This window comes from Clupea harengus, unplaced genomic scaffold (genome assembly GCF_900700415.2).
Source record: "Clupea harengus unplaced genomic scaffold, Ch_v2.0.2, whole genome shotgun sequence".
Lineage (NCBI taxonomy): Eukaryota > Metazoa > Chordata > Actinopteri > Clupeiformes > Clupeidae > Clupea > Clupea harengus.
Genome location: NW_024879738.1, coordinates 41,742 through 65,482, shown reverse-complemented (window position 1 = coordinate 65,482; position 23,741 = coordinate 41,742).

Below are 23,741 nucleotides of genomic sequence, written 5' to 3'. Positions count from 1 at the left end.
ACTGGGATTTAACTAGAATGACCTGGGTGTCGTGGAGATCACGTAAACACTGGACTGGAGGTCGGGGATCCGGAGCTTGTATCGTCTTGAGGTATAACCCATAAGTGATGCGAGCGTGATGCGAGAACCGACAAGGGATTGAAGGGAGTGAGGAGTTTAAGTAAGGAGACGGCCAGGTGTGTGGGATCAGTACTGATTGGGATTGTGAATGAAGTGCAGCTGGGAGTGTGAATGTGACTGACACACTTGTAGTGGCACTCCGTCTGTTCTGAGTCTTCTGTACCACAATTTTGAGTTCAGTCTTAGAAACTATTAATTGACACGCGAGTGAGACAAGTAAATCTTCCATAAAAAATGTTTACTAGAAAACTTAGAGTTACAAGTTCACACGGTCAAAAAACTATGTCGCTTCCAACATTTCTGAGCTCAAATCTAAACTAAAAGTCCAACACGCAGGTATTATACTGACGTAACGTCATCTGATTGGAAGCTTACATTCTGACAAGTTATTCAGCTTTTAAATACAATACTAAATGATATAGTTCAACCTAAACACTCTTTCAAATCCTAATGAAATGATTTATCTTCAGATACCTTTTTAAATCTTTTTAAACTAAATTATTATAACACATGAAATCATGAATTTGGCTCTTTCATTACCCGGCCCCTAATTGGTTAGGCAGGAGGACTAAGCAATTATAACTTAAACATTATAACAACAAACAAGAGCCACAATACTTCAAATGTCCATAAACTTTTAAACTAGTATCTTCTCTCTTCAGTCTTCTGATATTGCCTCTTCCAATAGGCACAGCTTGTTTACAGGCCTTTCCAGCGTGCTGGTTTTAGTCTTTAGCTTTACTCTTCTCACTGTTCCATTTGAGTCTGGCAATGTTTCCACAACCTTCCCCACGAGCCAGGAGTTGCGTGGAGAGGAACTGTCCACTAGTAGCACGACATTTCCGGTCATGAAGTTTCTTCTAGGCTTCAGCCATTTCTGGCGCTCCTGTAGAAGTGGAAGATACTCACGTGTCCATCTGGTCCAGAATAAATCCGCGAGATATTGGACTTGTTTCCATCTTCTTCTTGTGAATGTGTCATCTTTGCTGAATATGCCTGGAGGCATACTGGGTTGACATTTCAGCAACAACAAGTGGTTCGGTGTCAGAGGCTCAACGTCGTTCACATCATCTGAGACGCTTGTGAGCGGCCTGCCATTTATGATACTTTCCACTTCACACATTATTGTGTGTAGGCAATCATCATTCACTGTCTGTTCTTTCAATAAGGAATTAAGGATCCTTCGCACTGTCTGGATTTGTCTTTCCCAAACCCCACCTTGGTGAGAGGCTGCTGGGCTGTTGAATATCCACGTTATCCCTTTTGGTTGCAGGACTCTTTCAATCTTGATGTTATCCAGCTGTTGGATGGCTTCTCTCAGTTCTCTTTCAGCGGACACAAAATTAGTGCCATTATCCGACCTCATGATGGTAACTTGGCCTCTTCTGCTTATGAAACGTCGAATTGCATTAACGCAGGAGTCAGTGTCAAGGCTATCTGCAACTTCAATGTGCACCGCTCTGAGTGTGAGACAAGTGAACATCACGCCGTATCTCTTGACCGTACCCCGGCCCCGTCTGACATCAAACGGTCCAAAGAAATCAACACCGGTGTTTGTGAAAGGAGTTTTGTCTGGCAAGAGGCGATCTTCAGGCAAGCTTGCCATCTTCTGCTCTCCAACCTTTCCATTGATCCTGCGGCATGTTGTACATTTGCTGATTATCTTTCGGATTGCAGAATTGGCCTGTGGGATCCAGTACTTGCGTCTAAGCTGTGCCAAGACATAACTGCGTCCACAGTGTCCTGTTCTTTGGTGTATGTCTCTTAAAATCAGTGTGGCGACTCTGCTATGCTTAGACAGAATCACTGGATGTTTAGCATTTTCTGGCATAGCAGACTTGTTGAGTCTTCCACCAACCCTTAAAGTGTCGTCTTGGAGAATGGGGTCCAGTTTGAACAACTGACTGCTGCGGCTGAGCTGTCTGCCCTTCTGCAAGGTTTTGACCTCTTCTCTGAACTGCTGTCTCTGGCTGCATCGGATTATCTCTGATTCAGCAGCTACTAAATCATCCAAGGTAAGTGATTTCTTTCCGATTGTTCTTTTGTATTTCTTCATGTGTTGTTCTAATTTTGACTTTTGCTTTTCAGGGTCCTTTTCAGTTTGATGGATTGTTTGTAATAACTCTTTTCTTTCTTCCTTCAGCTTCCACAGAGTTTCCTTTACTTTCAAAATCCAGGCTACTGATCTTTTCAATTAATGCCAATCTGAGTAGTAGTTTATCAGTTCGTTCAATGGTTCCATATCTTCTTTGACCTTGATTGCGTTGACAGTGACTTTGTTTTTGACTTCCGGATCATTTGGAAGGCTTTCTTCTCTTCTGTCTGGCTGCTCTGGCCAGTCACTTTCACTGTTCAACAAAAAGTTTGGCCCGTTGATCCAGGTTCCCCCTTGGACCAAGTTCTTTGCCTTCAGGCCTCTGCTGGCTTGATCTGCAGGATTCTCTGTCGTCCTACCATGCTTCCATTGTGACGGCTTGGTTGCTTCTCTGATGAGTACAATTCTGTTAGCGACGAATGTCTTGAAACGGGCTGTTTCGCTGTCGATGTATCTGAGCACTGTAGTGCTATCTGTCCAGAAGATGGATTGTTGCAGTGGGATCTTAAGTTCTTGCTGTAGCATCTTGTCTACCTTCACTGCCACAACCGCTGCGGTCAGCTCAAGTCTTGGGATAGTGATCAACTTGAGTGGAGCTACTCTTGATTTTCCCATAAGGAACGCACAATGTTTCTTGCCTTCTGTATTCTCCAATAACAGATAAGACACAGTGCCATATGCGTACTCAGAGGCATCTGAAAAATGGTGCAACTGCGCTGCTGCAGTGCATCCTAAATCCAAAGGCTTCAAACACCTGTTCACGCGAAAGTTGGAGAGGTGAGTAACATCTTCAATCCACTTTCTCCAATGTTCAGCATGCTTTTCACCGACGTCTTCATCCCACCCATGTTGTTCTTTACAGAGTTCTTTCAACAGTAGTTTAGCTGGCAAGATGACCGGGGCCAGAAAGCCGAGGGGGTCGTAGATGGAATTGACAACTGATAAGATGCCTCTTCTGGTCATCGGTTTGTCTTGCAGCTTCATTCGGTAAGTGAAATGATCTGATTCCGTGTCCCACTGGACACCGAGGGTCGTTTCAACTGGCAAAGCGTCATGTCTCAGATCCAGGTCTTTCACTTCACTAGCTCTGTGAGCCTCTGGGATTGATAGCAACACCTTTCTGCTATTACTCATCCACTTCGCCAAAGTAAAGCCTCCACTGGCACACAAAGTCCGCAGATCTTTTGCTAAGGTCACTGCATCATCTTCTGTTGCTAGGCTCTTCAAGCAGTCATCCACATTGAAGTTACGGAGGACTGTCTGAACGGCTTCTGGGGATGCAACGTCTCTGTGATCTTCAGCAGTTCTTCTTAGCGCATATGAGGCAACACTCTGCGAAGAGGTGGCTCCGAAGAGGTGCACTGCCATCCGGAATTCTTCCACAGGTTCAGTCAACTTGCCGTTTGGCCACCAAAGAAAACGTAGAAGGTCTGCGTCATGTTCTGGCACTTTAACCTGATAAAACATCGACTCAATGTCTGCCATTAACGCCACAGGTTCCTCACGAAATCTTAAGAGGACACCAACCAATGTGTTGGTCATGTCGGGCCCTTGAAGCAACTCACTGTTCAAAGATCGATCCTGGAAGGAGGCGGTGCAGTCAAAAACCACCCTGAGCTTTTTCTTCTTCGGGTGATAAACACCGTGGTGTGGTATGTAGAACACCCTGTTGTCGTCACGGTTCAGCTGGTGTGGTGGAACTTGAATGGCATAGCCCTTTTCAATGATCGTGTGCATGAAGCTCTTGTAGTCCTCAAAGAACTCAGGATTCTTCTGTAGCTTTCTTCTCAGACAGGTTATGCGCTGTTCAGCAAGGCACTGATTGTTGGGCATTTTGACCTTCTCGTTCCTGAGTGGCAATCCAACACAGTAATGCCCACTCTCGAATGCTGTTGTCTTCTGCACAGACTGCAAAAACTGTTTGTCTTCCTGGGACATCTCTTCTTTGTCATCGTACTTTCGCTCTGGAAAATCAGTGTTGTACTGTTCAACCAGAAGTTTCTCAATTTCCATCACGGAGATCCTATTCACTGAAAGATGAGGTGACTCACTCTCTTCGTCTTTTAGTTCTTTTCTTACGGGTCCGTTCACCACCCAGCCAATGGCGGTCTTGACAGCATACGGCCCTCCATCTTGACTGTTGATAATGTGCCATGGCTCCATTGCTCTCGAGCAGTTGGCTCCAATAAGTAGGCCTATGTCAGCTTTTATCTCTGGCAAGCTCACTTCTCTGAGGTAAGGCCACTTCTGGATGTCTGACTGCTTAGGTATGTTTCCAGTGTGCACAGGTATGTTTCTGTGTGTGAACACCTTCGGCAGGTCAATGAAGCTGGTGTCTTCCCATCCGCACACCTCAAGGTCTGAGATAGCTAAACTGTTCATGAGCTTTGGTTCTTCAGGTTTGTCTTGTCCCATGGTGCTGAGAAGTATTCGTGTCGGTTTTCCTTTAACACTCAGTTTTCTTTGCAGGTCTTCCGTACAGAAGGTTGCTGTGCTTCCCGGGTCTAAAAAGGCGTATGTTTCAACACACTTGTTACTCTTCTTTGATTTAATTTTCACCGGTACTATTGACAGCACACATTCAGCTTCTCCGGCCCCTGTGAGGCTACAAGACTCCTGTTGGACAGAAACCTGAGCACATGATACTTGGCTTCCATGAGCATCTTCTTTCTTTTCAGGCACAGCAGATCCTTCTTTGATTATGTGCAGAATGTCCGGATGCTTCAACTTACATTCTTTACATTCAATTCTTCTTTTGCAGAATTTGCTGAGATGGCCAGGCATTAAGCATCCGAAACACAATCCCTTTGACTTTAAGTAGTCCACTCGTTCTTTGTGTGGTTGAGCTTTGATTTTACTGCATGCAGCAAGAGTGTGAGGCTGCTGGCAGTACAGACACGGCTTATCAAAGGCGCTTGTGGTTTTGCTTGAGATCGCTGGCTTAGCATGCGTTTCTTGAGGCCCTTTGCTTTCTGCTGAAACATTGGTGGCGAAGCTGCTTCCACGTATTTGTTTCTTTGAGGAATACCTCTCTTTCTGTTCTGTTTTTCCACTTGTAGATGGGCGGCTGTCTGGTATATTACCAAAGAGGGGATCTGATGCTATTTTAGCTTGACGGTCAATGTATTTCACCAAGTCAGCAAACTTCGCTCTTCTGCCACTTCGCTCTTTGATATCAAAAGCTCCAGCCCGCCAACGTTCTCTCATTTTGTACGGCAGTTTTGACACCATTGTCCGTAGATTGGTAGGGTTGTCCATCTCGTCTAAGTATTCAATGTCCATCATGGTGTTGAGACATCCAATTAGGAACATTGCATAAGCACTCAACGCCTTTCCATCCTCAGACTTCACTTGCGGCCATGTTAGTGCTTTATCTATGTACGCGCTGGCAATACGTAGTTCGTCCCCGTAGTGCTTATTAAGTAGCCGCTTTGCTTCAAGATAGCCTTTGCTTTGTGTCATATGAGTGCAGCTGCGGACAAGCTCTTGGGGTTCACCGGCTGTATACTGTTCCAAGAAGTACAATTTATCCTGTTCATTGTCAGTCTTCTGGTCTATCGCATGTTCGAACGCTCTGATGAAAGATTTGAACTGTAGCGCATCGCCCTTGAACACAGGAATGTCCTTTGTTGGTAGCTGAGACAGCTGCTGTTGTTTTACAAGTAGCTCTGTGATTACATTCTGCCTTTGCATGACCTTTAGTATGTCATCACCTCTGTCCACTTGAGTGTTAGACCGATGACTTGTGGCTGACTGAGATGGTGGTGGTTGAGAGTGCAGCATTGATGGTTGAATGCGAACGTTTGCGTTAGCTTGTTGCGGTATCCTTATGCTAACCATTTCCTTCTTCACATTCCCAAAATGTAACTTTTGCACTGGCGTATGGTAACTGTAACTATCTTCAGATCTTTCATATTCTTTAAGCACCTTTAATTTTGCTTGGCTTTCAGCTAATGCCGTTTTCATCTCTAATTCCTCTTTTTCAGCTTGAATTCTAGCAGTTTCAAACTCTTTTTCAGCTTGGATTCTAGCGGATTCAAATTCAAGCTCTTGCTTTCTCTTCAGTCCTGCAGCACGCTCTAGCAGGGCTGCATGTTGTGCTTCCTGTCTAACCCGTGTTGACGAAACACGTGATGTGGATGTTGCATGACTTACTTGTGTTCCACATAGGTTACCACGCTCTGCATTTCTATCTCCTGCCTGGGAAATACTGTCATTTGGTCTAACAGCTTCTTGCAGGCTATCCACCATATCAAATTCTTTTTGCTGTACATTTTCCATTGGCAGCACTGATGTTGATTCATGCACAGCTGCTATCCATCTTTTAGTTTCTTTCATAAATTCTCTGATTGGTGCCATTTTAACTTCAAACCAATTATCTTGGTCACACGTTCGTTCATCCTCACTTAAAAGATTTGCAACTTCACTGTTGAGACTTCTGAACTCTCCTACTAACTCTGCAAAATCTTTTTCCATTGCATCTTGCACATTTTGGACGTTTCCAGCATCACGCATTAATATCTCAAACTCCCTTATTGTGCTTGTCAGAGTTCCTAATTTTCGTCTCCTCAATGCAATGTATTTCTGCAACTTATCTTCTAATGCCTTCTCAGTTAGCTTACGTGATCTTCCCTGCGCCATCATATCCTCCACACCTCTCTGTTCTTCCCCATCAGCCATCGTATACGTTGCCGAGTTAATGCTCAAGCTGTATGCCACAGTTCAAAAGCTTTTTTCTTACACGGAACTTCTCTTAATAAACGAGTGCAAAACAGAAAATCATTAAAAAATCATTAAAAACTCCACATTGACTGAATATAGGCTTGCTAACAGCGTAGGCTCTTGCTAGGGGTGAATCACGTTGCTATTTCCAGCATGGAGCAGTTACAGTTTAACTTTCGTTTTCATCCAATCTCACTAATTATCTTCGTTTCTTCTTAATACTGAAAGATAAAAAGGAGTTTTCGATACCTGTTCTCGTAGAGTACTTCAATGGATTACCAGTTCCAACGTTAGCTTCCAGTCCTTTTCACGTCCTAGCCACGTTCTTCTCCTTGTTAAGGCAATCCAGTTAAACTCGGCTAAGCTAGTTTTTTGACTAAATGTAGTGGCACTCCGTCTGTTCTGAGTCTTCTGTACCACAATTTTGAGTTCAGTCTTAGAAACTATTAATTGACACGCGAGTGAGACAAGCAAATCTTCCATAAAAAATGTTTACTAGAAAACTTAGAGTTACAAGTTCACACGGTCAAAAAACTATGTCGCTTCCAACATTTCTGAGCTCAAATCTAAACTAAAAGTCCAACACGCAGGTATTATACTGACGTAACGTCATCTGATTGGAAGCTTACATTCTGACAAGTTATTCAGCTTTTAAATACAATACTAAATGATATAGTTCAACCTAAACATTCTTTCAAATCCTAATGAAATGATTCATCTTCAGATACCTTTTTAAATATTTTTAAACTAAATTATTATAACACATGAAATCATGAATTTGGCTCTTACAACACTATTCACACGGTTGCGTCGGAATGCGTTGATCCAGCAAGGTTGACATGACGTCATCCTTTGCTGAACTGAATTGTGGCTCCGTTGGGTTCCGTTGCATTGCATTGCTTGCGACAACAGTTGAAAGATGTTTAACTTTTCGAGAGGCAATGCATGCGTCAGCCAATCAAATTGCCTTTCATGCATAACTGACAGCACAGGCGCTAGCCAATCAGATCGCGTTTATGCTCACATCTGAGCGGGAAGCTCAAAAAAAAAAAAAGATGCCGGACCAAACTCTGTAGATGGTCGTATTTGTACCTAAAAGTTGTTTGTTTGACTTTTTTTTTGCTTAGATTTTTTTAAAGTTACCGAGAAATAGACACTGTATAATGTAAAAAAAAACGTTATTGTAACTGAAAAATATGTCTGATAGGATTTGCGAGGTGTCTGAGTCACCTATCTAATATTAGCATGCTACTACTCACAAGGTAAACAGCTTGCTAGTGGCATGATTGGTTTGTTGACCTGTCAATCTCACTATAACGTCTCTGGTATCAACACAACCCCATGCTCCGCCATCCATTGGATCAACGCATTCCGACGGAACCGTGTGAATGCTATGTGAGGCTGTAGCGGAGGTGTGTGAGTTTAAAGATGCAAAAGGGGGGCGTGGCCGGAGCAGGGCTCAGCGCAGATATGACACAAGGTATCATTGTTAATTAACTGAATTTAAGGATTTTGGTTTTAGTGGTGTGTGTGTTTGTAAGTGTGTTTAAGTAAGTGTGTGTGTGTGTGTGTTTGTGTGTGTAAGTGTGTGCAAGTGTGTATGTCTGTGCGTGTGTGTTTGAGAGTGTTTGTGTGTGTCTGTTTGAGTGTGTGTGTAAGTGTGTGTGTTTGTAGGTGTGTGTGTGTGTGTGTGTGTGTAGGTGTAAATACTGTAATACTGTAATACTGCAACTCAGTATTTCGTCTTGTGATACTCACACTAGTTTCTCCAGTTTACAGTTGGGATCCTCCAGAAGAGATGAAAGATGCTTCACTCCTGAGTCTCCTGCTTTACTCCCATCCAGCCACAGCTCTCTCATGTGTGAGGGGTTTGATCTCAGTGCTGATGCAAGAGAACTGAAGCCCTCTTCTGTAATACTGCATTCTCCAAGGCTGTAGAGAGAAAAGGACAACATTATTAGGATTCCTCTGTCAGGAGGAAACCTATTGTTATTGTAGGCTTTCCTATTGTTATTATTCTTGTACCATGGGAGTCAATGGCAGCCCCTAGAACCGTATGGTAACTTTTTGTGAAATTTGGCACACTCATTAAGGACAGTCCCTTTTTTACTCACACCAAGTTTCATGTCTCCCACTAGACCACACTAGCGCCACCAACGGGTCAAAGTTGGCCTTTTGTTAACACACATAACTTTTGAACCGTTTGACCGATTTTCCAAAATGAGGTACCATTGGATTCCTTGGATCAAGACGAATTAAACGTTTAATGGCGCCAATTTTTGGTTGTATAGATTTTCCGCTATTACCGGTTTTATCAAACTGCTTTGAAAGCCTACTCTTCCTACAATTTTTCTCAAATCCCATATGGTAACTTTTTCTAAAATTTGGCACACTCATTAAGGACAGTCCCTTCTTTACTCACACCAAGTTTCATGTCTCCCACTAGACCACACTAGCGCCAGCAACGGGTCAAAGTTGGACTTTTGTTAACACTGTAACTTTTGAACCGTTTGATCGATTTTCAAAAATGAGGTACCATTGGATTCCTTGGATCAAGACGAATTCAACGTTCAACGGTTATGTAGATTTTCCTATATTTGCGCTTTTCTCAAAAACCTTTGAAAAGCCTAGTCCTCCTACAATTTTTGTCAAATCTTCTTCAAAATCACTAGAGATGATTTTCAGACCAAGCCTCACAAAAAACATTCATAGAATTTTGATCCTCACAACCGTTTGTCCGGTACAGCCACTCAAATTCAGCAGAAAAGCCGCCAAACAGGAAGTGAAGTCATATCTCAGCAAATCTTTCAGATATCAACACCAAACTTGGTATGCACGTGGAAGACACTACAACATGTTCCCATGTGCAAAGGCAACTTCATATCTTCAAAAATGATTGATATAAAGCAAATTGCAAATCGCTAGTTGCCAGCGTGATTTCCGATGTAATGTCTCACTCTCTGCTCCTTTAATCCTGTGCTCGAAGGCAACTTCAGGCGACTGTGGTACAGTGGGTAGAGAAGTCGTCTAGTAATCAGATGGTTGCTAGTTCAATTCCCTGTCAAAGCGTCATTGAGGAAGACACTTCTTTCCTTTCTTCACTCTTCTTTCCTCTATTCTTTCCTTCTTCCACTCTTCTTTCCTTCTTTTACGCTTCTTTCCAAAATTGTGAAGAATATACATTTCCCCCTGGTTTCGCAATCTTTGGAGGAATCCGCATCGCTGCTTGCAGCTATATTTCATTTTATTTATCATTTTAGACAAAAAAAGTGATGAGAATTGAAAAAAATATATACAGTATGTGTATGTGTTAGTAAGTTTTTATGTATGAGTGTGTGTTTGTAAATGTGTGTATGTGTGTGTGTGTGTGTGTGTGTGTGTAAGTGTGTGTGTGAGTGTGTTTGTCTGTCTTTGCGTGTGTGTGTCTGTGTGCTTGTAAGTGTGTTTGTAAGTGTGTGTGTAAGTGTGTGTGTGTGTGTGTGTGTCTCGAGTCAAACTGTGTTTAAACTTCACTTTGGGATTTTAAGGAAAAATGCCTTGGGAGAAAAACAGAAAAAAAAGAGGTGGTGACAATTTCACTTTCGATCAGGAGCGAACAGACTAACCAGCTGAGCAACCATTCAATCAAGTTCCAATTAATCCAAGCCATGCAACGTCATACACGCGACGAAGCGAAGAAAAGAACAGATGCCTAATTAAGCTCCAAGCAGGTACGAGAGAGTAGTTTTGAAAACGCCACAGTAAATGCTGGGAAGAACTTGCTTGCGCTGTGTTTGTGATTTGAGTGTTGTGCAAACCTGATAACTTCTACAAAGTCTGGAGAGGCAGCCGGTAAGAGAAAAAAATTCAAATCTTACTTCCATTGAAGTCTGCTGCTGCTCCTGCATTGTTGTTTTGTGCTATAAATAGTTTGGAACTGCAGCGACCGTTTGCGAGTGGGCATGCTAAATGTGTTTTGTCTATAAATGCCCAAGAACTGTTATTTATACTGATATCATCTCAGTATTTGGTCTTGTGATACTCACTCTAGTTTCTCCAGTTTACAGTTGGGATCCTCCAGAAGAGAAGAAAGATGCTTCACTCCTGAGTCTCCTGCTTTACTCCCATTCAGCCACAGCTCTCTCATGTGTGAGGGGTTTGATCTCAGTGCTGATGCAAGAGAACTGAAGCCCTCTTCTGTAATACTGCAGTTTGACATGCTGAAGAGAGAAAAGGAAAACATTTTTTTTTCTTTTAGACAAAAAAATATGAAAAGGAATAAAAAAATGAAAAATAATGAAAATAATAATAATTAATCAATCAATCTTTATATCTACAGTGCCTTGCATAAGTATTCACCCCCTTGGATGTTTTACCGATTTATTGCTTTTATAAATCAATCATGGTCAATATAAGTTGGCTTTTTTGACAATTTATTTTACAAAAAAGCCCTCTTCAATGTCAAAGTGAAAACAGATTTCTACACAGTAATGTCAATCAAATAAAAATATGTAATGTAAAATAAGTGATTGCTTAAGTATTCACCCCCTTTAAACCTAATTCAACAGATGTCCACCCAATTGGTGCTAGAAGTCTCACAATTAGTGAAATGGGGATCAGTGTGCAGTGAATGTGTCTCAAGTGATTGTAGTATAACGACACATGTGTCTGGAACTTCCATTCAATGGTTAATCAGTATTCCTGGCTACCGTTACACCATGAAGACAAAAGAACACTCCAAGCAACTCAGAGAACATTTTATTGAAAAGTATAAGTCAGGAGAAGGATGCAAAAAATGTCCAAGGCACTAAACATCCCCTGGAGTTCTGTTAAATCACTCATCAAGAAATGGAAGGAATATGGCACATGTGTAAATCTGCTTAGAGTAGGCCGTCCTCACAAACTGAGTGACCGTGCAAGAAGGAGACTAGTGAGAGGCCACCAAGACACCTATGTCTACTCTGAAGGAGTTACAAGCTTCAGCAGCTGAGATGGGAGAGACTCTGCATACAACAACTGTTGCCTGGGTTCTTCATCAATCAAAGCTTTATGGAAGAGAGCCACTGCTGAAGAGAACTCATATTAAATATCGACTAGAGTTCGCCAAAAGGCATATGAGACTCCATGGTCATGTGGAAGAAGGTTCTGTGGTCTGATGAGAACAAAGTGCAGCTTTTTGGCAATCACACAAGACGCTATGTTTTGCAGACACCAAACACTGCACATCACCAAAAACGCACCATCCCCACTGTGAAGCATGGGTTAGGGTTAGGGTCAGCTGACCCTGGAAGGCTCATAAAGATATAGGGTGAAATGAATACAGCAAAATATAGGGAAATCCCGGAGGACAATCTAATTCTGTCTGCAAGAGAACTACGGCTTGGGAGAAGATTTATTTTCCAGCAAGACAATAACCCAACGCATACAACGAAAGCTAAACAGAAATGGTTTAAAGACAACAAGGTGAACGTTTTGGAGTGGCCAAGTCAAAGTCAAGACCTAAATCCAATAGAGAATTTGTGGCTGGACTTGAAAAGGGTCCAGATGTGCAAGCCTGATTGAGTCTTATCCACACAGAATCAGTGCTGTGATTGCAGCCAAATGTGCATCCACTAAATACTGACTTGAAGGGCGTGAATACTTATGAAATCACATATTTTAGATTACATATTTTTATTTAATTGACATTACTGTGTAGAAATTGGTTTTCACTTTGACATTAAAGGTTTTTTTTGCAATTTTTTTTTTTCAAAAAAGCCAACTTATATTGACCATGATTGATTTAAAAAAGCAGAAAAAGGGTAAAACATCCAAGGGGTGAATACTTATGCAAGACAATGTATATATATAAAATGTGTGTGTGTTTATAAGTTTGTATAGGTATATGAGTGTGTGTTTGAGAGTGTGTGTGTGTGGGTGTGTGTAAGTATGTGTGTGGGTGTGACGATGTGACGTCACTACACATGATTATGTGCTATGACTGCCATACCAACGAGCCTGGCTCTTTGGCGTTGCGTTCAGAGTGCATGTTTGGCTCCCTGTAGACCCGGGTTCTAGTCCGGGTTGGGTGAGTATGCTCTCCCTTCGCTACAGTGGGTGTGTGTGAAAGTGTGTGTGTGTCATAAAGATGGAAAAGGAGAGTGATAAGAGGTGTTTACTGCTGAATTAATAGTTATCCTTTACATGTGAAGAGAATGACAATTCACCATCACTGTCAAATTGACTGATAGTAACTCAGTATTTGGTCTTGTGATACTCACTCTAGTATTTCCAGTTTACAATTGGGATCCTCCAGAACAGAAGAAAGATGCTTCACTCCTGAGTGTCCTGCTTTATTCCCATTCAACCCCAGCTCTCTCATGTGTGAGGGGTTTAATATCAGTGCTGATGCAAGAGACCTGAAGCCCTCTTCTGTTATACTGCAGTCTCCAATGCTGTAGAGAGAAAAGGAAAGCATTTTTTCCACTTATAGACAAAAAATATGAAAAGGAATGAAATAATATATTTATATATATATATTTAAATAGAAAATGTGTGTGTGTGTTTTGTAAGTTTGTATGTATAAGTGTGTGTTTGAGAGCGTTTGTGTGTGTGTGTTTCAGAATGTGTGTTTGAGAGTGTGTGTGTGTAATAAAGATGGAAAATCAGAGTGATAAGAAGTGTTTACTGGTGGATTAATAGTGACCCTTTACATGTGAAGAGCATGATAAGTCACTGTTACTGTCAAATTCACTGATATCAACCCAGTATTTGGCCTTGTGATACTCACTCTAGTTTCTCCAGTTTACAGTTGGGATCTTCCAGAAGAGAAGAAAGATGCTTCACTCCTGAGTCTCCTGCTTTACTCCCTTTCAGCCACAGCTCTCTCATGTGTGAAGGGTTTGATCTCAGTGCTGATGCAAGAGAACTGAAGCACTCTTCTGTAATACTGCAGTTTGACAGGCTGAAGAGAGAAAAGAAAAACATTCGTTTTTCCTTTTAGACAAACAGTATGAAAAGGAATAAAAAAATGAAAAATAATACAAATAATAATAATCAATGTATATATATATATATATATATATATATATGTATGTGTGTGTGTGTTTGTAAATTGTATGTATGAGTGTGTAGGTCTGAGTGTGTCTTTGTAAGTGTGTGTGTGTGTAAGTGTGTGTAATAAAGATGGAAAATCAGAGTGATAAGAAGTGTTTACTGGTGGATTAGTAGTGGCCCTTTACATGTGAGTCACTGTCACTGTCAAATTCACTGATATCAACTCAGTACTTGGTCTTGTGATACTCACCTTAGTATCTCCAGTTTACAGTTGGGATCCTCCAGAAGAGAAAAAAGATGCTTCACTCCTGAGTCTCCTGCTTTACTCCCATACAGCCACAGCTCTCTCATGTGTGAAGGGTTTGATCTCAGTGCTGATACAAGAGAACTGAAGCCCTCTTCTGTAATACTGCAGTTTGATAGGCTGTAGAGAGAAAAGGTAAAAAAAAAAAATCCATTTTAGACAAGAAATATGAAAGGGAATACAATAATATTTATATAAAATGTGTGTACATTTGTATGTATGAATGTGTGTTTGTGTTTGTGTGTAATAAAGATGGAAAAGGACACTGATAAGAAGTTTACTACTGAATTAATATTATTTACATGTGAAGATACTCAATTTTGTCTTCTGAGCTTTCACTAAAGTCATGGTCGTACTGCTGCAACAGCAGCTCCTTCAGGTTTGCAACAGAAACTCTGTTTGCCGTGACTTTAAGACAGCTATCCATGCAACATTCATTTAGAGGACCTATGACAACCCAGCCCCATTTGGTTATAACTGCGTGTGGCCATCTCCTTGGCTGTTGACCATTTCCCACGGTTCTAAAGCCTTTGGAGCATTGCTGCCAATCAACAACTCCAGATTGGCTTTGACTGTAAGAAGGTTCACCTCCCTAAGGTAAGGAGATCTAGAGAGATCATCATTGGTGGGAATGCTACTTGTGTCTACTGGCATGCTTTCCTGAGTATATACCTCTGGTAATGCAATAAAGTAATTATCATCTACAGCAGAGATCTCTAACCCTGTGATGATGTCTGAGCTAACAGGCTTCTTCTGGAACATAGTTCAGAGCTAGATATTGGCCAACTGTCACTTAAGAAAACCTCTGTATTCATTGCACATAGGAAGCACCTTTAAGTCGTCCAAAATACTTAATTAGACTTCCATCCTCCAAAATGAGAAGAATGCAGCTTATCAATGTTAATTAAGGAGAATGTGACAGCATCCACTAACATCAGTTTCTGCAGTCTGCAGTGTGAATCCTCCAGTAAAGCACACAGCTGAGTCACTCCCAAGGCTTCTGGCATGAGCTCACTCAGATCCAGCTCAGTCATGAGTAAGGGGTTTGAACCCACAGCTGAAGCCACAGCAGCACAGGCTTCCTCAGCAGCACTCCCCTTCAGGAACCTGTACAAATAGAGACAATAAACATATATGTTGTCTGACACAAAACATCATCACTGGTGCTTAAATAAAGAAACACACAAACATTAAAACTTCTGCACTGCTACCCACTTGTATAGTCTATGTTCAATTAGTCAGCTTGGCCTGGTGCAGCAACTTTAAATCTAGCAGGCTGAGTTTTCACTGCAACAGCTGAGCTCATCCTGTCACTTTCAATATAATGTTCATCTATTGTCATTAGTGATGCTCATAAGTCAACAGCTTAAAATACGAAGTGTGGCTATTAAATAAAGAGACTAATGCTTTAAGTAAATTGCAATGAAGAACACTTGTTATAGTCATAGAACTCATATAGACTCGTAATAACAGACTCATTATTTTTATTTATTTATTTGAAATTCTTTCTAATATTCTTGGTCTTGATATCATTTACCTGAGATTGTTCAATTTACACTGCGGGTCCTCCTTTAGGTCTAAAAGCAGTTTGACTCCTGATTCCCCTGGATCATTTCCTCTGAGATCCAGCTCTCTGAGATGATTGGGATTTAACCTCAAGGCTGAAGCCAGACTAGCATAGCCCTCTTCTGTGATACTGCAGTCTGACAGTCTACAGTGATAATATAGTCATAATTCAGTCAAGGCAAACACAACAAGACATTTACAGCACTTTTAAAGTACAAATAGAGTAGTCTATACTAAATATTTTTGTAGATTATTGTGGGGATCAGTAGTTTACTACGTCAGGTACATTGGATGACAGAGCATTTGAAAGGTTGAAAGTAATGCACACTGAGGTGGTATTCCCACCCAGACCGCAGTACTAAATGCATGGTGCTATGGTCAAGGTGTCACGGAACGTCGAATGACACAGAGATAGCAGGTAGGTGGGAGTTTATTGAAACCAGCCAGTACACGGTTCACAGGGGGAAAAAACAGGAAAAACACAAAGGCAACTCGGGATACAAAAGCAGAGAAGATAATTCCAAACGGGAACGAACAAAAGAGCAAAATCCAAAAACTATAGCACACAAAAGTTAGACTGGGGATAACTGGGATTAAACTAGAATGACCTGACTTCCGGTTGGTTAGCAGAATGGAGTAGCCGTGTTTCTTCATGCTCCTGCCACACAGTTTCCGTTTTGACCATAAGTCAATATAAATGATCTCAACTTAGTGACAACTAAACACCAAACGGCACCCAAACAAGTTTTTTGCCCAACAACATGTCGTCCATACCAATCAAGCCGTTGAAAAAGTCAGAACAAGCTGCCCCAGCTGACACTGCTATCGACAATGCTACGTTAGCAAACATGCTATTGGAGCTAAGAGCAGACCTGCTAACCAAACCTGACTCACTCGCTGTACGATTTGAAAACAAGCTGGCGGCCATTGACACAAAGGTAGATGGGATACAATCCACGGTAACCAACAATGAACAGCGAATCTCTGATTTGGAATCTGGGCTGAACCAGCTGCAGTTCTTGGAAGCAAAGGTAACCTCTATGGCAAAGCTGAAAGCCAGGCTAACTGACCTGCAGGGAAGAAGCAGACGGTGCAACGTACGTCTCATGCGTGTGCCTGAAGCAGTCGAGGGTTCATGGCCAACGTCTTTTTTCTCTAGTTTTCTAGTGGATGTGTTGGGGAAAGATGTGCCCATCGCACACTCAAACCCAAACCAGCAGAGGGGGGAAAACCTAGAGCCGTGATCATCTGTTTTCACAAGTTTCAGACCCAAGACGTTGTCATTCACGCTGCCTGAGAAAAAAGAGGCAAACTTAAATATGACGGCAAGGCAGTCACAAGTCGCTGGGCCCGGATGGATTTACAGTAGAATTTTATAAGAAATTCGGCCCACTTGTCTCCACAGTCTTGTGCGATATGTATAATGAGGCCCTGTTTCTTGGCCAGCTTCCTCCAACCCTGACTAATGCCACAATTACTCTACTCTTAAAAACAGATAAAGATCCTTTACTTTGTAGTAGTTTTAGACCTATATCTCTGTTAAATGTAGACTACAAAATTCTTGCCAAGATTTTAGCCCTCCGTCTCCAGGGGGTTCTTCCACATCAGACCAAACTGGCTTCATGTTGGGGAGGCACTCATTCAACAACACCAGAAGACTGTTTAACATACTGAACAACATAATTCCTTTTAAAAGAGTGGATAACGGTTTTAAATATTTGGGTATAATTATGACAAGGTCTCTAACAGATACTTTCAATACAAATGTTGTCCCCTTGCTTGGCAGAGTTGAGGAGGACTTTCATAGATGGTCTACCTTGCCTCTATCATTGGCCGGTAGGGTGAACCTCATCAAAATGACAGTTCTGCCAAAATTCCTTTACCTTTTCCAGCATATTCCTGTACTTACTTCAAAAAAGTTTTTTGCTAAACTGGATAAGGCAATATCAACATATGCAGAACCTGTGCATATGCAGAAAAGGTTATTGCAGCTTCCTAAGAGCACAGGGGGCCTTGCTCTTCCCAATATTTTATATTACTATAGGGCAGCTAATATTCACAAGCTTTTGTACTGGACTGACAAACCTACCACCCACCAGCCTGCCTGGGTCCATATTGAAATGTCATCATCCCAGGTCTCACTGCGGTCATAGCTGTTGTGACGACCCCGCCTCTTCTGGTGGCTGGGAGAGCTACTTGTCCTTGTATTACAGATGCCCCGCAGGTGTGGCCAGCTCGTTCGTTATTGGGAACACCTGGGTCTGCTACTATAAGAGCACCGCCCACGGATCTCATGGGAGATTCAGAGAGAGAGAGATCGCGGGGAAACCTTGCTCCCTACTGCTCGTCTTGGGCAATGATCATCGCTCCGTACCTATTGAGATACAACATTCCATCTACTGCCCTAGCATGCATACATACACTACAACCTTACTGACTCACTGACTGCCCCATCTCACCGTAGTCTGGCCTGGTAATATACCCTAGTTGCTAAATAAAAGCATACTGTTTGGCGTTAAATCCTGTGTGACTCTCTTTTATTTGGCATGCCTGTGAGCCGGGCATGACAAATTGGGGGCTCGTCCTGTTTTGAATTCGGAATTTGGAAAAAAACTACTGGACAAGGGAAGGTAAGTGGACGTGCTGGGGTAATTGTGGTTGAGCTGAAGCTATTTGTTCCCTGTTAGGCACAGCAGCGTTGATTCTTTGAGTTTCGCTGGTTTGTTTTTTTAGTAGTGTTGGGGTGAAAGCGGCTGGAGCGGTTGTCTCGGGAGCATCGCCGTGGTGATCGGGTTGTTGCCAGTGACTGGTCGCTTCCCTTTACCAGCGGTATTGAGTGCGTAATTACCCGCCGCGAGTAACCACATGAAGACCAGGTGAGTTAGGTAGCTAATATTTGGGTTAGGCAGATAGAGGGGACGCTCTTCTTTTACGGGTTACAGCCAGCGCGTCCACTACTGAAAAATGTCTCAGCTTGAGGATTTTTTTAAGACTCCATCGGAGTTGTTTTTAGAGGATTGCACTAAAGACCAGCTGTTAAAAATTGCAGACCATTATGAGATAGTGATCAGTGATAAGAGGCTGAAAGATACGGTAAGAGCGATATTGAGGGCGAACTTGCAGGAGCGGAAAGTGTTGCCGGGAAAACCAGGAAGCGTTGTGGGGGATGCTCCTGGTAGTACAAGTTTTACTTTTGAACAACAGAAGGAGTTGCTATTGTTGCAAATGGCGCACGACAAAATTAAGTGCGAGGCAGAGCAGGATAGGATCAGCTTGGAGCGGGAGAAGTTGAGTTTGCTCAGAGAAGGTAGGTTGAGCAGGGAAGATATGCAAGCGTTAGGTGGAGAGAGGGTTTCTGCACATAGCCGAGTGCCGTATTTTGATCTGGTGGGGAACTTGAAGCTTGTTCCAAAGTTTAATGAGAAGGACCCTGAGACTTTTTTTTCGTTATTTGAAAGAGTGGCGGACGCTAGGGGTTGGCCTGGTGCGGATCGCACGGTTATGTTACAGTGCGTACTGACCGGGAAGGCGCAGGAGGCATATGCAGCGTTGTCGGTGACGGATAGTGTGAGTTATAAATCGGTGAAGGAGGCGGTGCTTAAGGTCTATGAGATGGTGCCGGAGGCCTATCGTCAGCGGTTCAGGGAGGGTAGGAAAGAGGACAAGCAGTCCTACCTGGAGTTTGCACGAGAGCTGGTGATTACTTTTAATCGTTGGCGTACAGCTTCTAGTGTAGGAAACTTTGAGGAGTTATGCGACCTGGTCCTACTGGAACAGTTTAAAAGTTCAGTTCCCTGTCCTATTGCCACCTATATAACGGAACAACAGTCAAAAACAGTGGGGGAGGCAGCTGCATTAGCAGATCAGTATGCTTTGACACACCGCAGTGACTGGGTAAAGGTGCCTAGTGGGCCTAGGGAAGGTGCAGTTGGGCGTGGAGTTTGGTCTGTGGGGTCAGGCATGCCTGAAGTGAATGGGGCAAATTGGCGTGACGTAGAGAGAGTGTGTCACTTTTGTGGGAAAAAGGGGCATGTGAAAGCGGACTGCTATGCTCTTAAGAACAGGAGTAAACCGATGAGTGTAGAGTCGGCTGCGTTATCCGCTCCAGTGGTAAGGGTGGTTCCGGATCAACATTCTCATCGGGTGTGTGAGAAAGGTCCTGGTGATTATTTGCCTTTTGTCTCAGCCGGTTTCGTTTCCTTGACGAGAGACAGTGAGAAGGTGCCGGTTAAAATCCTAAGAGATACCGGCGCATTAAGTTCATTTATTCTGGCATCAGTTCTCCCTTTCTCAGAGCAGTCTGATACTGGCGAGACGGCACTGGTACGGGGTATGGGATTGTCTGTGGTGTCTGCTCCAGTGCACCGACTGCAGCTGTTCTCAGATTTGGTGCAGGGGGAAGTGTGCCTCGCAGTGCGCCCGGCGTTTCCGGTGGAAGGAGTCCAGCTTGTTCTTGGGAATAGGCTAGCTGGTGGGCATGTATGGTCGGATGTTCCTCCAAGCACGGTGGTGGGTTATCCCCCTCGGTGAGTGGCAGTGACGGAGAGGGAAGAGTCTCATGGTTTGATCCGGCAGGTTAAGATGAAGGAGTGTCTGTATATCAGGCGTGTGTGTGTGTGTGTAAGGTAGTGTCTGTGCGTCAGGCATGCTGGGGTGTGAGTTAGTGTCTGTTCATCAGGCAAGTAAGGTAGGGTCTGTGTATCAGTCCTGCTGGGGTGTGAGTTAGTGTCTGTTTATCAGGCAAGTAAGGTAGGGTCTGTGCATCAGGCCTGCTGGGGTGTGAGTTAGTGTCTTTATCAGGCATGTTGGTGTGAAAGGTGTTGTCTGTGATTCGGGCATATCAGGGCGACCCAGGCCCTGTTGGGTGGTGCTTGTGGCTTGGTGTTATTTACTTGTGTGGTGTTAATCTCTCCTCTTCCTCATGCAGGGTACTAACAGGATCCTGGTGCTGCGGTTGAGGGGGGGGTGTTGCTCACAGGTGGAACAGCCGTTCTGGAAAAGTTTATTTTCGTTGTCGTGGTTCCGGTTAGAACCCCTTTCTTATGGGGGGGGGTGTGACGACCCCGCCTCTTCTGGTGGCTGGGAGAGCTACTTGTCCTTGTATTACAGATGCCCCGCAGGTGTGGCCAGCTCGTTCGTTATTGGGAACACCTGGGTCTGCTACTATAAGAGCACCGCCCACGGATCTCATGGGAGATTCAGAGAGAGAGAGATCGCGGGGAAACCTTGCTCCCTACTGCTCGTCTTGGGCAATGATCATCGCTCCGTACCTATTGAGATACAACATTCCATCTACTGCCCTAGCATGCATACATACACTACAACCTTACTGACTCACTGACTGCCCCATCTCACCGTAGTCTGGCCTGGTAATATACCCTAGTTGCTAAATAAAAGCATACTGTTTGGCGTTAAATCCTGTGTGACTCTCTTTTATTTGGCATGCCTGTGAGCCGGGCATGACACTGTGTTCTCCACTTCCTGTGTCAGCCACTGAAGCCAGCGATAATCCAGTAGTTAAGCAGTCATTTAAGATATGGTTGCAATTCAGGAAGCATTTTGGCTTGCAAGGTTCCTCTATTCATGCCCCAGTATCCCATAATCACAGTTTTAAACCATCCATTATGGACTCTGCATTTCAGTTGTGGTCAGAGAGAGGTATAGCATCTATCAATGACATCTATGACAATGATACTTTCATGTCCTTCAGTGACCTATCGTCTAAATTTAATATCCCCTCATCTCACCTTTTCCGGTTTTTTCAAATTAGACATTTGCCCAGAAAAACGACCCATTTCCAAAACACTCCCCCTCAGACTCTGTTAGACACCCTTCTCAGGATAAACCCCAATCAGAAAGGAAATATCTCCCATATTTTTAATGCAATGGACATCATCACTTCAGTTTTCCCACAACACACAAAACATCTGTGGGAACAGGATCTAGGGCTCAATTTTGAAGAAGATCAGTGGGACAATATCCTTGAGTTGGTCCACAACTCTTCTGTCTGTGCCCGACACGGGCTGATTCAATGTAAACTCATACACAGGACTTACTACACCAATCATAGACTGTCTAAATTCTATCCCAATGTAGCTGACACTTGTAATAGATGCAACCAGTCCCCTGCCGATCTCATACACATGTTTTGGTCATGTCCAAAGCTTACAGACTTCTGGTCCAAAATATTCTATACCCTTTCAAATTGCTTACCATTTTGTGGCCGACCCCCATCCCCTCTCTGCCCTATTTGGTATCCCACACAACATCTTAACGGCTAAGGCACGACATTCACTTGGGTGTGTGTAAGTATGTGTGTGGGTGTGACGATGTGACGTCACTACACATGATTATGTGCTATGACTGCCATACCAACGAGCCTGGCTCTTTGGCGTTGCGTTCAGAGTGCATGTTTGGCTCCCTGTAGACCCGGGTTCTAGTCTGGGTTGGGTGAGTATGCTCTCCCTTCGCTACAGTGGGTGTGTGTGAAAGTGTGTGTGTGTCATAAAGATGGAAAAGGAGAGTGATAAGAGGTGTTTACTGCTGAATTAATAGTTATCCTTTACATGTGAAGAGAATGACAATTCACCATCACTGTCAAATTGACTGATAGTAACTCAGTATTTGGTCTTGTGATACTCACTCTAGTATTTCCAGTTTACAATTGGGATCCTCCAGAACAGAAGAAAGATGCTTCACTCCTGAGTGTCCTGCTTTATTCCCATTCAACCCCAGCTCTCTCATGTGTGAGGGGTTTAATATCAGTGCTGATGCAAGAGACCTGAAGCCCTCTTCTGTTATACTGCAGTCTCCAATGCTGTAGAGAGAAAAGGAAAGCATTTTTTCCACTTATAGACAAAAAATATGAAAAGGAATGAAATAATATATTTATATATATATATTTAAATAGAAAATGTGTGTGTGTGTTTTGTAAGTTTGTATGTATAAGTGTGTGTTTGAGAGCGTTTGTGTGTGTGTGTTTCAGAATGTGTGTTTGAGAGTGTGTGTGTGTAATAAAGATGGAAAATCAGAGTGATAAGAAGTGTTTACTGGTTGATTAATAGTGACCCTTTACATGTGAAGAGCATGATAAGTCACTGTCACTGTCAAATTCACAGATATCAACCCAGTATTTGGCCTTGTGATACTCACTCTAGTTTCTCCAATTTACAGTTGGGATCTTCCAGAAGAGAAGAAAGATGCTTCACTCCTGAGTCTCCTGCTTTACTCCCTTTCAGCCCCAGCTCTCTCATGTGTGAAGGGTTTGATCTCAGTGCTGATACAAGAGAACTGAAGCCCTCTTCTGTAATACTGAAGTTTGACAGGCTGAAGAGAGAAAAGGAAAACATTCGTTTTTTCCTTTTAGAAAAACAGTATGAAAAAGGAATACAAAAATGAAAAATAATACAAATAATAATAATCAATCAATCAATCAATGTATATATATATATATATATATGTGTGTGTGTGTGTGTGTGTGTTTGTAAATTGTATGTATGAATGTGTAGGTGTAAGTGTGTCTTTGTAAGTGTGTGTGTGTAAGTGTGTGTAATAAAGATGGAAAATCAGAGTGATAAGAAGTGTTTACTGGTGGATTAGTAGTGGCCCTTTACAGGCGAGTCACTGTCACTGTCAAATTCACTGATATCAACTCAGTACTTGGTCTTGTGATACTCACCTTAGTATCTCCAGTTTACAGTTGGGATCCTCCAGAAGAGAAAAAAGATGCTTCACTCCTGAGTCTCCTGCTTTACTCCCATACAGCCACAGCTCTCTCATGTGTGAGGGGTTTGATCTCAGTGCTGATACAAGAGAACTGAAGCCCTCTTCTGTAATACTACAGTTTGATAGGCTGTAGAGAAAAGGTAAAAAATAAATCCATTTTAGACAAAAAATATGAAAAGGAATACAACAATATTT